This window comes from Humulus lupulus, chromosome 3, assembly GCF_963169125.1.
Source record: "Humulus lupulus chromosome 3, drHumLupu1.1, whole genome shotgun sequence".
NCBI classification, from domain to species: domain Eukaryota; kingdom Viridiplantae; phylum Streptophyta; class Magnoliopsida; order Rosales; family Cannabaceae; genus Humulus; species Humulus lupulus.
Genome location: NC_084795.1, coordinates 264,444,934 through 264,459,901, shown reverse-complemented (window position 1 = coordinate 264,459,901; position 14,968 = coordinate 264,444,934).

The following is a 14,968-nucleotide window of genomic DNA, read 5'->3' as shown; positions in this document are numbered from 1 at the left end:
TCCAACAATCAGTGGTCAACGACACTCTGTGCTTCACCAAAATCGACTTCAACTCTTTCTTCTGATCTAGAAACGCATTGTAAATATCTCTCGCAACAGTAAATCTTGATGGGAACTGAAATGTGGGAAAGAAATGTTTAATGAGCTTTTGAAATCCTTTTCCGTCCACGTGCCTAAAGGATAACTCATCCATAATGATATATTCGGCGATCACTTTCCTAACAGCATTTTGATTAAACCTTAGCGGCAACCCACTTGAAGCAACTTCTTCTTCATTGCAGGTTGTTGTCTTTTTAGTAAATCTATCCATAGTTGATTGTTGCTTCTTACTTTGCTCAACCCAGTCACTGAAAGGACACTTCTTACATTTTCTCTCCACATGTGCCCATAGTGTGCTAGTCCCATTCAACTTTGTATCAGCCGCATAATCGGTGCCACAATAATTGCAAGCAGCTCTTGGCTTCTTAGGATCACAATCAGGCAACATAGTGTAATGATCCCACACGCTCGATGTTTTCTTTCCAACCCTTTGCTTCTTTTCTGGTCGTTCAACCTCTTTCTCCTTTTCTTTTTCATTATCCTCTTTCTCGGTCTCTTTGTCTTTTTCCTTATCTTGATTTTGTTGATCATTCCTCTTCTTTCGTACGTTCTCTTTTTTCCTTTCCTTCGCTTGTTCTTCTCCATCAGAACTTGACAAATTAGTTTCAGTATACTCCAACCACTCCCCCATCATCCCTTCTAAATTTTCCTCGTTATCCATATTAACGATCTATTTACATATTTATAAACACAATTTCAGCAACAAATATAAAACATAATATGAATGTGCTCATAAAACATAATAAATATAAAACATAATAACAAGACATGATTATTATGATCATTCAAGGACAAGTCATGTATGTAAATAAAGCAGCTATAAACAGAAATTACATTTAAAAGTTATATAAAAAAATGAACAAATCATGTATAATCAAAAATACATTTTAAGAGTAAAATATTTTTTTATAAATAATGAGAAGGGCCCCATAGCTGGGTTCGTAAATGTACACATCTATATTATACTACTTGCAATTTCAGTATAGTTTAATGTTTTGATATTGTATACTGTCTTAAGATTTATTTTGAAAAAGACTAGAATATTATAGATATTTATATGTGGGAGAGAGATCATGCGAAACACTAAAAATAAGTCAAGTACAAAGTTCACAACGAAAAATAATTGAACATATATATAATAAATTATATATTGACTATTGATCCATAAATATAAGATGTCAAATACCTGAATGTTATGAAAAGTACAAAATTTACTTAGAAGTAGAAAAGAACATCATAGAGAAGCCGATGATATAAACAGTGTAATGCATCACTTGTCAAAAAACCCCAAAATATATATATATATATATGTATGTGGATTGTTATCAACTTGAAGTACAAGCCAAAAATTAAGTTTGGTTCATTGCCAAAAGTTTATACATATGTTGACATATAATTATATACGTCTCTATACTTAATTAATAGATTAATGATCATCATACTTGGATTATGGCATATCTGGTCTATTACTTATCACATTAACATTTTTTAATTTTAAGAAGGTAAGTTGGCTAACAACCACTAGTGATTGTGAACATAATATATCAATATATATATATGTATCCTTTATTTATATATATATATTGTTATCAATTCTCCCATTAAAAAAATGTATATATGAAGAAAGTAAGCTGAAACCTCTGATTGCTAAATATATTTGTTCTAAGTTTTGGTTTTTCTACATTTATAGTTATCCTCGTGATAAAAATAGAATAAGAAAAACAATAAAAAATAATATAAAATCAATGGACCTATCCATCCATTAGCCAACTTTAACCAGAAAAAAAATTAGATAAGCTGGGACAGCTACCTATCAGATTGGGAAGTTCAGAATCATCTTCAACACTACATGAACATAAAGGCACATTTACCTTATAGCCAACAGATACTAATATTGCTCCGTACAAAAACTCTGCCATTGCACTTATCGTTTTGATTCATTTATTTCAAACCTACTCTTAAACAATATAACCAGTCTCATGATCCACTTCACTGATATTAAACTTCCATCAAAACCAGGAAGGATTACAAATATACCCAAAACCACCTAACCACTATCGAATAAAGAACCTACTGTTGATCCCAATCACATTAAAAAGAGAATGATGATGCATACAAAATGAGGCATACCTCCGTGAAGTGGTCGCCAGAGTGGGAAGGATGATGCATACAATTTATATATATATTGTGTCCGCGCCGGAGTGGGCTGGGCAGTGCTGCCGCCGCTGAGACGTGCTCGGTCCGTTCCGTTCGCGAAACAGAGAGGAAGAGCAGAGGAGGAAGAGCAGAGGAGGCTGGGCTGGGCTGGGCTGGGCTGGGCTGTTCCGTTCGTTTGGGCAGTCGTCGCTGGAGGGAGGAAGGATGAGTGCAGTAGGGGGCTGAGTGAGAGTCCTGTGCGCCTGCGCCGTGCGTAGAGAAGGAAGAGAAGAGACTCTTCTCTGATCTCTGATGCCCTAGTAAAAATAAATAAAAAAAAGATTTTATTTAATTTTTAATTAATAATTATATAATATTATATTATTATATATAATAGTAGTCGGTCGGTTTCGGTTCCGTTCGGTCGGTCCGGACAATATTTCCAAACCGACCGACCAGTGGCGGTTTGCGCCGTTGGCGGTTTTTTCGGTTTTCGGTTTTTTCGGTTTCGGTTTTTTCGGTGTTCGGATGGTCGGTTTATCCAGTTTTTTCGGTTTTTCGGATTTTATGCTCAGCCCTAGTATATATCATTGAGTCCCCAAAACAATTGTTCTTAGCTTGATCATTCCGACAAACCTTAACGCATGAATCAAATGATCAGATGCCATATATAGGAGTTCATAGCAACCTCGGGATTAAGATCATCGTGTATATGATCATCGTTTGATATGTTTGATTAATACTATGAAACAGTGTTTAAACAAGTATTAACAAATCACATCTGGTCCAGTTCTACATACTCTCAGCATGCAAAGTACCTCTACTAAAGTGTCCTACTACACTAGTAACCGGATCTATGTCACATGTATTCATAATACTAATGTATTGTACTAGCAGTAATTAATCTAAAGATTCCATAACTTTATTTTACTATGAACTGTTTTAAGTTTATTATCTTAATCTCGATCATCTCATACCAATATGAGATTAAGACCACATAGATAAACTTTCAATTTTATGATATTTACTTAATATTATCAATATAATATCAGACATAGTCTATATATATAATTATTCAATTCAATTATTTATTTCATTTAAAACATTTGTCAACTACAATTGCTTTAAGGATACTATTCCCAACAAAAAGTCTTTGCATTACTATTTTGTGATGCTTGCATTTTTGGAAAACAACACAAGATCAAGTTCACAGTCGCAAAACACCACATAAAGAGGATACTTGAGTATGTTCATGCTGATCTAAGGGGGACATACAATGTGTCTACACACTCGGGTAAACAATATTTTCTTTCAAGTGTAGATGACTTTAGTAGATGTTTTTCGACTTACCTATTGAAAACTAAAGATGAATTTTTAGATCAATTTAAGGCATGGAAAACTCAAGTAGAAAACAAAATCGATTTGAAAGTTAGTACCCTTAGGACTGATAATTGTTTAGAGTTTCTAAATAATGAGTTGGATGCTTTGTGTAAAGATTGTGGCATAACTAGTCATAGAACTGTTGTAAACACTCTTGAACAAAATGGAATTGCAGAAAGAATGAATAGAACCTTGTTTAATAAAGTGAGATGTTGATTGTTTAGTTCTGGTCTAGGCAAACCATTTTGGGGAGAAGCACTAGCTACAACTTGCTACTTGATAAACAGAAGCCCAAATAGGTCTATAGATTTAAAAAACACATTTTGAAAAATGGTATAGTAGGTTGCCTAATCTTAAACATATCAGAGTCTTTGGTTGTACAACATATGTACATCAATCCAAAGATAAATCAGAGCCTAGATTTATAAAAGATATTTTTCTTGGTTATGCTATTGGCATTAATGGATATAGAATACGTATTAACCAAAAATTAAGATTGTCATAGCAAGAAATGTGATATTTAATGAACGTGATTTTCCTCATTTAATATCCGAGAAGGGTAGTTTTCTGAATGATGTTGCAGGTAACTCATCAAGCAAAGAAATAGCAAAGACATAAATGAAAAAATCTATTGCAGAGTCGAGTAAAAAAAATGTTGGGAATGAGGAAATGGAAGAGGAAACAGAGGTTTCAAATAACCAAGAAGATCTATCTAACTATCAACTTGCTAGAGATAGAGCTAGAAGAGACTTACAACCTCCAACCTGATATGCAGAAGTAGAATTAATAGCATATGCACTAGCTGTTGTCCAAATAAAAATTCAGGAACTAGTAGGCTATGAGGAAGTTGTAAATGGGGTGCACAAAGACAAATGGACTACAACTATGAGAGAAGACATGGAATCACTTGACGAGAACAAAACTTGGGAACTTGTTGCTAAGCCTCCAAACCAGAAAGTAATTGAATGCAAGTGGATATATAAGGTGAAAGAAGGAATAATAGAGGTTGAACCATTGAGATTTAAAGCCAGACTTGTAGCTAAAGGCTTCAATCATGTGGAAGGCATAGATTACACAATTTTTTCCCTTGTGGTTAAATACAAGACAATAAGGCAACTCCTTTCTATTGCAACACAAAAAGACATGGAAGTGGAACAACTTGATGTCAAATCAACTTTTTTAAATGGTTATTTGCAAGAGGAAATTTACATGAAACAACCACCTGGTTTTCAGGTGGAAATCAACAATTCATAACTGGTTTGCAAGATCAAGAGATCTCTATATGGCTTGAAATAATCCCTAAGACAGTGGAATAAAAGGTTCAACTCCTATATGCAAGAAATCGGATTCACAAGGTCAGATTTTGATCATTGTCTTTATTTTAAAAATCTAAATTTGTCTACAGTAGTATACTTGTTGCTTTATGTAGACAATATGCTTATCTTGAGCAAAGATAAGGCAGTAATTAAAGGACTAAAAACTAAACTCAAACAAGAGTTTGAAATGAAGGAACTTGGTCATGTTTAGAAAATTCTTGGCATAGAAGTTACAAGAAACAGAAGAGATGGAAAACTATATCTGAAGCAATCAAACTACATTCAGAAAATGGTTCAAAAATTCAATCTACAAGATGCTAAGAGTACTTCAGTACCATTAGGAGGTCATTTTGTGCTACCCAAAGAACAGTGTTTTGTCAACTCAGAAGAAATCGAAGAAATGAGCAAAGTGCCATATGTTATGACTCTAGGTTGCCTAATGTATGTAATGGTTAGTACTAGACCAGATATTGCACATGCACTTAGTGTTCTTAGTAGATTCATGTCAAATCCCAGGTTGGAGCATTAACAAGCTCTCAAATGACTTCTACGGTACTTAAAGGGAACTTAGGATTATGGTTTGTTGTACAAAAGAGCAGAAAATGAACTTGAATCGACAAGTTATGTAGATGCTGAATATGCTTCAAATAGAGACACTCGAAGGTCTAATACTGCATACATCTTCATGACCAATGGGAACTGTGTGTGCTGGAAAGCTCAAATGCAATCCGTTGTTGCTCAATGTACCATAGAGGCAGAATTCATGGCTACTACTGAGGTGTTTAAAGAAGCTATTTGGTTGCAAGGTATTTTACAAGAATTAAAGATGCTAAATGGAAAAGCAAAGGTGGACTCGGACAACCAATCTTCAATTCATTTATGCAAGAATCCTATGTATCATGATAAGAGTAAACATATTGACATAAGGATTTTTTGGATAAGGGAGAAAATTGAAGATGCGATAATTGACTTGGATAAAGTAAAAACAGAAGATAATCCAGTTGATGTTGGTACTAAAGTCTTGACAGTAAGTAAGTTTAGGCATTGCCTAAACTTGCTTAGCCTTGGGAACTAATAATACACTTGAGGAACACTATCTTGGAAAGAATAATCACAACCTTTTACTGTTGATATTTGGAAGGAATAAGGTGGAATTTGTGGGTTTTGATTTCTCCCAAAGACCAACCAATTTAGCTACCTTATGACAGCTGCCTAAACTAGTTTTAACTAACTCTCCTAGTTACTTAAAGTGTAGAGTCCTAGAATGTCCCAGCAGCAACAGCAGCAGCAACAGTGTGGATTTTGGTTCAAACCGGGACTTAGTAGGACACTCATAGCAATAATTATGGATTTTATAAGTTTAACCTATAGTTTAGAAATATTAATTATAACATAAGGTTTAATTAATATTTTTGTTCATAGAAATATTTTAATTATAATATAGGGTTTAGATAGAATTTTAAGAGCATGACACTTGTCACAATCTTGTTTATTTAAGGATTTAAGTATTTTAAATGGATAATTCAATAATAGAAGTATCTAGAAGCTCTAGAACCTTCTAGAACCATTAAGAGCATGCCACTTGTCATAATCATATTTTTCTAAGGATTTAAGTATTTTTTTTAAATAAAAGAAAGATCTAGAAGCTCTATAACCTTCCATAACCATTAAGAGCATAACACTTGTCATAATCATGTTTATTTAAAGATTTAAGTATTTTTTTAAATAAAAGAAAGATCTAGAAACTCTAGAACCTTCCAGAACCATTAAGAGCATGCCACTTGTCATAATCATGTTTATTTAAGGATTTAAGTATTTTTTTAATAGGCTCAAACTCTATAAATAGGACCTAGTACTGTAGAGTCCAAGAACTTTACTTAGCTAGTTATATAGTAGTATAATAGTAATAGTAGTAGTATTTTTATGACTGTGGATTATGGTTCAGACCGGGATTTATTTGGACACTCATAGTAACACTTGTAGATTTTCTAAGTTTAACCTATAGTTTAAAAATATTAATTTTAACCTAAGGTTTGATTAATATGATTGATATTGATGGTGATATTTATTATATTATAAGGTTTAGATAGACCCAATAAGAAAGTAACATTTGTCATGTGTATGTTTAATGACAATTAAGTATTTTTGAGGAATAAGTTTATTAAGAGTAATATTTGAATATCCTAGGGTCTGTCAACAGCTTTGAAAACGTTAGGGGACTTAGTCAAGGCTGTTTACACAATTCAAATTAAGCTTAAAATGTGCAATTTCATGTTTAAATATTCAGCGTATGCTGATATATCGCAGCTATGGGGGCGATATATCACAGTACGGGGATACGAAAAACACGTAACTTCGCACGAGCACCTCGACGAGCCTCGGGCAGGCTGGCCCAGGCGATATATCGCCTACAAGGGGCGATATATCGGCTCCCTTAGCATATTTTTGAATGTTTTTGAAAAAGTTCTCATTTCAATCTTTAACCTCTTGATAAGTCCAGCATCTTTCTGACTGAGTCTTTAGCCTCTGCTGAACGATAATTCAAATATTTTTCACTTAAAAAGCCATTATTTTTATTCAAGTTAAATGAAGATCTTTTCATTCTTGAACTCTATAAATAGGACCTAGTACCCAGCCATTTATTCATTCGTCAAGCTAAGTTCAGAGGCTGCAAGCTACTAGGTTATTTTTGAGAGTGTAAACACTTGGGTGGTAATTATAAGCTTACCAAACACTTGGGAAGTAAGGTTTATAACACATTTTGGTTCAAGGTTTAGATTGGTCATAGAAGCATTCAAGGTATTCCAAACTCTAGTTCATTTGGTATTATTTTTCTTTAAGATCTTATAGTTTTCTATTCAGCACCCTAACTTTATTCTTTATTCTTGGATAGGAAATCTAAGATCTTGAACATAAGGTTTTTGGTAAGTATATTTTTGATGGTATAGTTCGTCCATTCTTTTCATCTCATTCTCTTTAGTATACTCACCCTTCCATTTATGGTTTTTAGGAGTGTTCCAAAGTCCCAAATCTGTTCTCATATCCCGGTATCTTTTGGTAAGGAAAATAGGATAGGATTCTATATGTTATGTTATGTGTTATCTTATAATGTATGTGTTATGATTAACCTATGATTTATGTGATGTTATGTATGTTTGTAGACTTGGGCATATGACCTGTATAACTAACAAGCCCCAATAAATTTATGGGCATATGACTTGCTTAGCTAGCAAGCCCCACAAATCTAATGGGCATATGACTTGTTTGTTTATGGGACCCCAAGTAATAATGGCCATTATAGTATATGTGATATATGTTTATGATATGTTTTATGTTGCATTATGAATTTTATGCATATGGTTTACGTGTTAGGTTTTCCATGTTGGGCATTAGGCTCACTCATTTATGTTTATATGTGCAGGAAAATAGCTTTGGTGGCGGGAAAGGTTCTTGGAAGCTTGGGAATGTGTATTGAGGCAGAATGGAATCAAAGGGCCGAGAGTTCGATTGAGGATGAAGTTTCTTTAACTATGGTTTTATATGTATTTTCCGCACTTTACTATGTAATCCATTTATTTAAAATTATGTTATGTTTTTCTTTTAAAAACAATGGGATCCCATATCCCACTTTAAGTTTTATGTAGTTAAACATTTGTTTTTACAAGTTTTTAATGAAGTAATGATTATTTCACTTGTAAGTTTTATTAAAGAGTAGTGTCTATGTATAGTTGTCGTTAATGATCCAAAGTCTAGAGTAGTTGGGTCATTACAAGTACTCAGCCATTTTTCTTCATTCTTCAAGCTGTGTTCAGAGCCTTCAAGCTGCTAGGGTTTCTATAGAGAGATACACTTGGGTTTTGGGATAAAAGCCTTATTATCTTAAAGCTTTATAAACACTTGGGTAGTGAGATAAAGTGTGATTTTGATATTGAAGTGTAGATCGGTTCTAGTTCATCCAAGGTAATATTATTCATAAGTTCTATTTTTTTTTATGATTCCTTAGTTTTCCTTAAGTTTCCTTTAGATCCTAACTTTTGTTTATGGTTTTGTGGTTAGGTGTTTAAGTTCTTTGATTTAAGTTTCTTCTCAGTAAGTTTCTTCTTTGATGGTTTAGTTTCTTTTCATCTCTTTTCTTTAGAAACTCACAATTCTTACTTTTGGTTTTAGGAGTGTTCTAGTCCCGCTCTTGTTCTCAAATATCCCGGTTTTGGTAAAGAAATAAGATAGATTTTATGTGCTTATATGTTATGTTATGTTTATGTTATGATATGTATATAGAATATGTTTTCAGTCGCTTGGACACATGACTTCCTTAAATAAGCAAACCCCGAGTATCTATGATTGGACATATGACTTGTTAAGATAACAAGCCCCAAGAATGAATGATTGGACATATGACTTGCTTAGATAAGGAAGCCCCAAGAAGTTATATTGGGTACATGACTTGCTTAGCTAGCAAGCCCCACAAATTTATGGACATATGACTTGCTTAGCTAACAAGCCCCAATAATTTATGATGGTCGTTATTGTTATAGTCCTATATGATAAATGTTGTTATAGTCATACGTTTTACAGTATATGTTTATGATATAGTTTTATGCTTATGATTTATGTTATATGATTGTTAGTAGATTTTTCTTGATGGGCATTAGACTCACTCCTTTATTTTTAGTGTGATGCAGGAAAATAGATATGGAGGCGGAAGGATTCTTGGCAGATTGGCTTGTGTGTTAAGGAAGAAGGGATTCAATGGACTGCGTGTCGATCGAAGATGACGTTTATTTATTAGGTTTTTTTTATGTTCTTTTGTAATTCCGCATTTAGTTTTTGAACAATTGTTTTAAAGTTATGTTTTATGTTTTATAAACAATGGGTACCCATGCCATATTACATTTTAAATTTATAATTTTATGTTATTAATACAATATTTATTTTGGAGTTTTAATAAAGTAATGATTATTTCTCATGTATGTTTTCTCCAAAAGTAGTAGCTATGTCTAGTAGTTTTAATGGTCCAAATCTTAGAAATAGTTGGGTCATTACATAATGTTTGTCTATATATACAAGTTTAAGGTTGTTACAAGACACGATTTTAAATGACAGAGTAAGAGTGAGAAGCTCCAAGATTGAGCTAAAGAGAAGATCAAGAAAGTGAGAGAAGAGAGTTGAGAAAGAGTGTGGGGTTTCGGGCTACTGTATAGAGCAATTTCACTACTGTTTTGACAGTGAAATGATCGGGTGTGTGTGAGAGATTTAAACTGAGTTTGAGAGCTTGTTTGTGAGCCACAACTGTATTCTTCCTCCATTGATGATCAATAAAGGCCTCCATGATGGTGTTTCGAAAATTGGATGTAGAAGACTAGGAAACTAGTCTTTGAACCAGTATAAATCCTGCTGTGCAATTGTCTATTTTTCCTTTTGTTTTTAAGCTTTCTTTTGTGCATTGTTTTATGATTTATACATTGTTAGATCCATACTTAATGATGAATTTGTCTAGTCTAACAAGTGATTTAGGCTCTTTTTTTTTTTTTTGGATTTCGTGTGTATTTTTATTGTTTAACTTTTTAAGAGCATTTTTTCTCGTTGTTCGCATTTGTTTTAGTAATCTAGAAATTATTTAGCATTTTTTAGCTAGACAATAAACTTTTAAATAGATGAATTTTTTCCATCTATTTTTTAGTGTAATAAAGTTGCTCTTAAAATATATCTCTTGTATATAATAAATGTGTAGATAACGAAAATTCTTAATTTTAACGGTTTTTTATTTTTTTCCGTTAACTCTAACAGAATATTCTTATATTTAACAGTAGATTATAAATATGATTTAAACTTAAATAAATAAATAATTAAACAAATTAAAATAGGATATTTTTGAGATGTTTTACAATGATAAACTATTTAAAGATAATAAAATCATACGTTATACAACTTAAATAAAATTTAATTAAACTTAAACTTCACGTATTAGAATAATATCATATTAAACATATAACATAATATAATCTATTATCAACTAGAAACAAACTTCTTTTAAAAAACAAGCAACAAACTTAAATTTAAAATCTATGTATAATATTAATATTATATTAAATATATAATATATATTCTCTTGTTGTCACTGTCAAATTCAAAAACTAGAAGAAACATAAACTTAAACAAAAATTAATTAATTAAAATAAGATATTTTAAAGATATTTTATGATAATTTAAATAATTAAATCATATTTATTTGAAGATAATAAAGCCATTCATATCATTTTTTTATCTTATAAATTTGTGTGATACTTTATTTTATATCAAGGGATTGGAGCTATTTTTCTTTATCAAATTCACCAAAGGACACTGTGAGATACATTAGAAACTAAAAATAGTTGATGCATGTATACAACTTTACACTATGACTTTTTATATTTTTATTTTATTCTATTATTATTTTCTTTTTAAATATTATTGTAATTTATATATATGTTATGTAGTCATGTAAATATATATCTATGTTAATATTATGTTTAAATGTCATATATGTAGACATTATTGATATAAATATTTATATATATTATATAAGTGTAATTCATTATATTATATTTTTATTAAAATTATAGACAATATTTTACCCTAATTTTTTAAATATATTTATGTTATACATTATATTAAATATATTTTATTTATTTTATGATATTATTTATTTATTTAAAATTTATATGATAATTAAAAAATAATAAATATAAATACATGTTTAAATAAATATGTTTATAATTTTAAAATTAAACAATTTTCACCTTATTTTTACCTAGTAAATATATATATATATATATGTTTAGTCTTAATTATAAATTTTGTCTTGATCATCACCATCACCTCGCATTCAAACGCATTAATATAAATGTTATAACTCATTAATATTTGAAAAAGCGCAACGAATGAATCCAAATTCATCTATGACTATAAGTAAGAGAATTGGCTTGTGTAGATAAAGGAATAATAAATACAATGTTAGGTGTACCATTTATATAGTGTTCTAGTTCTTTTCAATTTGATTGAATAATGAGCTAAAGCGTCTACATCACATATATAAATATAATTATATATGTGTATACTATATAGACTTATGAGAAAGATACATTTATATATTAGTATTGAGAGATTAGTTTAATCAGTCTGAGTACTCAAGCCATGTGCACATGATTTTGTTGGATGAGGACCCCCAATATATATTATTATCTTTTATGAAGATATATATCAAAATTAAGATATAATCACTTTTGAAAACGAATTATCAAATCTTCTTCCTCCACCCACCTACCATAGAAAATTTTCGGAGAAAACCCCACTTAGTTTTTTCAAGACCCATACTTTTATTCAAATGAAAAAAGGTCGTTTGTACATTAATATATCTATATATACATATATATTTATATATTAAGGTACCAACTTCTTCCTCACATTGGATGTTAAGGTTCCATGTATGTTCCTCTTGCTATATAGTATATAGCGCTGCCTCTTTCATCAAATAAAAGTTGCATTATTATAATTAATAGATGTTCAATTAGTTAAGGATCATTCAATTCATTTGGATGTATAAATAATAGAGACATTAGTTAGATAATGTTATAAATATACAGGAATTTTTTTTTGAAGACTAATGTGATTAATTATTCATATTTTTTTGAACTTGAGTAATAAGAATACTATTTTTAAAAATTAGGGGAGGACTTTAGTCACTTATATGTGGCTTTGATTTACCTTTTTATTTTTCACGTAGGTAGGACCAGTGTAAGAGCCAAAACTTGTACGGAGAAGGGCACTATATAATTTTTTCGGCAAAATGAAACAGCACAAAACATATGGTCAAATTATATAGTAGCATACTACATAACCAAAGATCTCAAAAGAAATATCCATGCATTATTTAGCAACATAAACAACTATTTAAAGAGAGGTAGTGTAACTATAGCATAGAATTAATTACTTTGAAAGATTGCAATTGTATAATCTATAAAATAATGTATATTGAGAAAGAGAAAGAAAAATTGTCTTGACTATTAATAAGCATTATATATAAAACACAAATGTTTTTAAAAAAAATATAGGGGTACGTGTCTCCTGGTTTTTATGTGATTTACCATAATTTATAATAAAAGACCTAATTTTCTTAAATTTAGAAACTTTTTTTAGTTTTAGGAGAGCTAATTATAATTTTCTTGAATTTGAGATTTTTTTTTTATAATAAAAATATAAAATTTACTAAAAAAATTAAAAATTAAATGGAGGTTTAAGTCCCCCCCCCCCCCAACCACTTGCCCTTACATAGTTTTGTGCCTGTAGATAATATTAGGAGGTTTTCAGGGAGTCAATTAACAATCCAATAAGACTAATTTGGTTAGATTTTTCTTAATAGTATTGACAAACATTATTATGCTACTAATACTTCATTTGGCTTATTTTTTTCCCCTCTGTTATTGTGTGGGGACATCTTTTTATTAAAACTTAAATATATTTATTATGAGAATTTTTTTTTTATAGGGGTTTCATTTTAAATCTTATTAGTAGGACTTTCAGTGTTTCTCGACCTGTAAACAGTTTTCGGCGCGACTTTTTTATGACCGTGTATATTGTAGCTATTTAGAGCATCCTGCAAATTTTCAGAAAATTCCGAATAGTTTACAGTACCGAAAACTAGGTTCAAACATGTTGTTTTCCACACGTATAAAAAAAATTTAGCCACGCGTGCAACAACATATTTGAACCTAGTTTTCGGTACTGCAAATTATTCAGAATTTTCTGAAAATTTCCAGGATGCTCTAAATAGCTACAATATACACGGTCATAAAAAAAAATCGCGCCGAAAACTGTTCACGGGTTATAAACACTGAGAGCCCTACCAGTAAAGCTTAAAGTAAAGCTCTATAAAAAAATTTCTCAATAAATATATATATATATATATATATAAAACAATTCTTCTGAAAAAAAAAAAATGTATATTCCTAATGTATAATTTGTGAATTTAATGTTTGGTTCCGTTTTCGGAGGCAAATGGGTAAACCCTTCTTAATTAATTAGACAATTATGTAGGCCAAATAGTAGATCATTAATTATGTGATGGAGTTTACAATTAATCAATTATTGTTCTCTAACAAAGGTAATGCTAGTGGAAACACTAATTATCTTTACATTTTTATGAAGAATATTTAATTTTACTTTATTTTGAATTTTAAATTGGTTAATTATTTCTGGATAAAAAAACATAAATTTAATGTAAATTAATTGAATAAACATCTGTTGAGACACGACAACAAATAATTGTGAAATGTTTGAGTAAGATTCTTATGTGGAAAATTTGTATTCTGCTTTCTGTTAATGTGGAAAAACAGTTGTTATGTTAGTTAACTTTTATGTTTATTACTATTTTGTCTCTCAATTTTTGGGAAGTTGGAAAAACAACGATCTTATAAAAAGAGGTAATTAAAGCAAAAGCATTAATTAGCACAAAAAAACTGGATGGGTCACTGGAAGACCACCAAATTAATAAGCTTAATCTAGGAAGATGGGAAATTCAATGATTTTTTTTTTTAAATAGTAAAAAGATACAGTGACCATTACAGAAGACATAATAATTAGTAGGATAACCAGTATTGAAATAAAAATAAGAATAAAGGGTACAATCATAAGCAACCAGAAGCCAAAAGTTATTGCTACCAATTTTGCATTACAAGATATTTCAGACCTCCATTTATATACGATGGCTCAGTTATCAGCAAAGCAAATGATATATCCAAAGATATATATGAACTCATATGCATGTGTAAAGCATCACATGAGTTTCCAATACATAGATATAATAAGCTTGAACCTTTGAGGTATCCAGACATTAGACACTGCACATGTCAAATTTCCCAAGTACATTTCAGTTTTAAATTATTTTCCATTTTCTCAACTACATTTCATCTTAATATGATAACGTTTAAAGTTCAATTTTTTCAACTCTGTGACCATGTCTTGACTGCATTAGGAAATTTTATTTGGCAGTAGTAAAAGAC